This window comes from Spermophilus citellus (assembly GCF_964194105.1).
Source record: "Spermophilus citellus genome assembly, chromosome: 4".
Classification (NCBI taxonomy): domain Eukaryota; kingdom Metazoa; phylum Chordata; class Mammalia; order Rodentia; family Sciuridae; genus Spermophilus; species Spermophilus citellus.
In genome coordinates, this window is record NC_138185.1 from 168,695,674 (window position 1) to 168,699,510 (window position 3,837).

General features: G+C 40.8%; 1 pseudogene across 1 annotated transcript; it reads left to right on the top strand.

The window, feature by feature from the left end:
- Positions 1-476: 476 nt before the first annotated feature.
- LOC308648264 (cleavage and polyadenylation specificity factor subunit 5-like) lies at positions 477-2,385 on the top strand (annotated as a pseudogene). Its single transcript has 2 exons — positions 477-522; positions 1,855-2,385. The product of its transcript is annotated as a cleavage and polyadenylation specificity factor subunit 5-like (transcript).
- Positions 2,386-3,837: the final 1,452 nt, after the last annotated feature.

Genomic DNA, 3,837 nt, shown 5'->3' on the forward strand with positions numbered 1-3,837 from the left:
TTTAATATAAATAGGAGCAACGTATGCCATCTGGGGAAGAGTCCTGGGCATGCCTGGCTCTGGTGGCTGCTGGATATGATATGGTTTGAGGTTCTTCAGCAGCTGGTTTCAGTGTATAAGCATCTATCAGAATCCAAGAGAAGTGTGTAACTCTTTCTAAGTTGATATTTGAGCTGATTGAGAACAAAAACGTGGCAGTTTATGAGATGGGGGTATTAGGGATGAAGAGCATACCACATATGGGTGCTAAGAGCCACAGCCAAGTAATATGATGCTTGGCATTTTTGGTTAAAAGGTGAAGCCAGCAAGCCATTGAGATGATATGATTATGTTAAGATCTGCATTCTTATGGATATTGGACTCCTGCTGTCCACCTCGGCCTGGAGAGTTCCCATTGGTTGGGGAAGTGCGGTAGGAGGGAATCCGGAGGAGGTACTTACCAGTTGGGGTCCATCGCCGCAGTGGGTCTGCGGGCAATGGTCCTGGGAGTGTACCCTGGGAGTGAACGGGGCATTGGCGGCAGTTTCAAAAATAAAGTTTGTTCCTGCTTGAGTGGCTTGTGATTTTGTCCCCAGCCAGACTGCAGCATATGGGGACACTCAGACTTGGAACGTCACACACTTGAAGGCTGGTAGTTGATTTTTTGCTGTGGCTAGATTATATATGTCTGAAGCGGTGGAATCACATATAGCTAGGAAACTAGGCTATGACTAGAAATTTGAACTTGATCTCATGAGCAGCCTAAGGCTCTTGGCATGCAAATGAAATAAAGACTGGTAAACATAGGAGTGACATTGTGAGGGAGTGCTGAGGCCTAGCCACACAGATGCCTATCTTATGCCACTTGGAAGGCACAATCCAGCCTTTCGAAGGGAAGCTGTCAAGGGAAGACAGACGAGTCCTCTCCAATTTTAACTTAACTAGGTGAGCAAAGAGCTATTCCTGGCTACATGGTAAATCAATTTTCATGATAGAAGCTTTGGAGTTAATCTGCTTTACCCCTAATTACCTAGGAAAGGACAGATTTTGTTCTGAAAGCATAATGTAATATGTGGAGAAGGTAGATTTCAGGGGAGTATGAATAAGCTTACTGATGCATAGTGATTGTCCTTGTAGCTGTCTTGTGCATGAATTACAATCTATGCCCTCCCATCTTCCTCTTCAAGGGTCGTTTTTTTAAAAAAAACTAAATGATTTTATTTTATTTAGCTTTAAAATATTTTTCTTAATTAACACATAATTGTTTTTGACCAACAGGTAGACATTTTATAAGGCTTTTCAAAACTAGTGCATTTCTTCATTTCAATATCAGTAGGACTTTATTGCCCAGCTGTTGTTATTGCTTGATTTCCTTCTTCTTTTATATATTTCTTTGCACAAATATTTCCCCTCATTTTAAGTAATTGTGGGAGAATTAATTACCAAGTGCCTGGTTTCTCCTGGCCAGCAGGTGGGACCTGAAGCTCAATGGATCACAGTCTTCCTGATATCTGGATATTTAGTGAAGTGAAAGAAGGGAGGGAACATTGAATATGATTAATTTCAGCCGTGGAGACCTGAAAAGACTCCATTGTTCCTGCTTCTTAAATTCCGAGGCCTATTTGATCCCTCAGTTTCCCTAATGTGGTTTTTTCATCTTTTCTTTCTAGGCTGTGAGCTATTTCATCCAAATATTTTCATAAAATTATCTAGGCTAGACATTATCAATAATTGTTTCTGCCTGTCTTGCCCTCTCCTGTTAATGGCAGACAGTGGCTGCTGAGTGGAACATGAATATCTCCCCTGCCTCCTACCTTCTCGACTCCATTTCCAGAGCTCTCCAGCATGTCTGTGATTCCACCTAATCATACAAAGACAGGCTGGAAGTAGGGTCACCCAGTTTGGCTACAAAGTACATCCAGCAGTCCAAGCCCCTCACCCTGGAGCACACCATCAACCTGTACCCTCTCAGCAATTATACTTTTGGTACAAATGCTCCTCTATGAGAAGCAAAGCTCTGTTGCAGCCAGATTTCAGCCCATGAGAGAGGAATTTGATAAAATTACAATGAGAAGAACTGTAGAAGGAGTTCTGAGTCTACATGAGCACTGGCTACCCCATGTGTTACTGCTACAGCTGGGAACAACTTTCTTCAAATTACCTGGTAGTGAACTTCAAGTAGGAGAAGATAGAGTTGAAGGACTAAATGCTTAATGACATCAAGATGGAGTCCTGTAAGACTGGGTCACTGATGACTTCATTGGTAACTGGTGGAGACCAAATTCTGAACCTTTTCAGTATCCCTATATTCCTGAACACATTCCAAAGACTAAGGAACATAAGAAGTTGTTTCTGGTTCAACTTTAAGAGAAAGCAATGTTTGCAGTTATTACGGTTTGGATGTGAGGTATCCCCTAAATGCTCACGTGAGAGACAATGCAAAAAAGTTCACAGGAGAAATGATTGGGTTGTAAGAGTCTTAACCCAATCAGTGGCTTAATCCCCTGATAGGGATTAACTGTGTGGTAACTGAAGTGGTAGGGTGTGGCTGGAGGAGGTGGGAATTGGGGCGTTGCTTTGGGCTTATATTCCTATCTAGGCAGTGGAGTTTGTCTCTACTTCCTGATCATGACAAGAGTCATTTCCCTCCTCCACTTCCGTCCCACAATGTTCTGCCTCACCTTGAGCATGGAGGAATGAAGTCTGCTGACTATGGCTTGAGACCTCTGAAACCATGAATTGTAAAATAAGCCTTTCCTTTTCTACAGTTGTTTGAGTCAGGTTTTTTTAGTGGTGGCAGTGAAAACAGCTGATTGAAACAGCAATCCCTAAAAATTAGAAGTTGGTAGCTGCACCACTGTACTAATTGTATGACCGTGCACCAGGATATGGGCCCATCATTTCTAGTCTCCCTCAGCTGTTGAGCAGGTTCAATTTTATATACAACTGAATACCTGTGGCAGCAGAGAAGGAAAAGAAGCCATCTCTGTGAGTATAAAGTTGTTTTGTTTTTTGCTTTATTCCTTTCCCAACCCCTAAAGTGTTCTGTTGTTTGAATGGTAAAGTTAATATGAGGAACTGGAGAGTAGTGTTAACAAATGTGACAACATTTATTTACTTTTGGTTCTACTCATACTTTTTTGCACAACATTGAAGAAAGCGAACTTCAAAAAAAGGAATTGTTTTTCATTATTGAAAATAAAAAATCACTATTATTTTTTATTAAGGATTGTTCAAAACTTAAACCAAAAATCTCCAATTTTGCTTTTAATGAGGCATGGAACAATTTCTGTTTTCAAAGGAACAATTTTTTAATAAGCATATGGATTTTCATATGAAGATGCAGAAAGTTGTTGACTGAGTGACGAAGTCTCAGAGTGATTTTGAGCTTGAAAAGTAGTGTGATTTAGGAGTTGCAAATGCCAGCTCTCTGGTTCTCATGTTAGGATAATATCTTGGCTCCACCATCAGCAGCAATACAACCTTGGATACTTTTCTTAGCATCTAAATTCCTCCATTTCTTCATCTACTGTTTTGGTTTGGATATGAAGTGCCCCCCCTCCAAAGCTCCTGGATTAATTTAGGAATGTTCAGAGGTGAAATTATTAGATTATAAGAATTGTACTCTAATCAGTAGATTAATCCATTGATGGGATAATAATTTGAATGGACTAACTAGCTGGTAACTATATGCAGGTGGGATATGGCTGAGGAAGTAGATCACTGAGGGTATGACTTTAGCGTTTATATTTTGTCCTTTGCAGCTCTCTGCTTCTCAGCTGATATGAATTGAGCAGCTTTCCTCTGCCACACCCTTCCACCACAATATTCTTCCTCACCTCAAGCTCAGAACAAAGG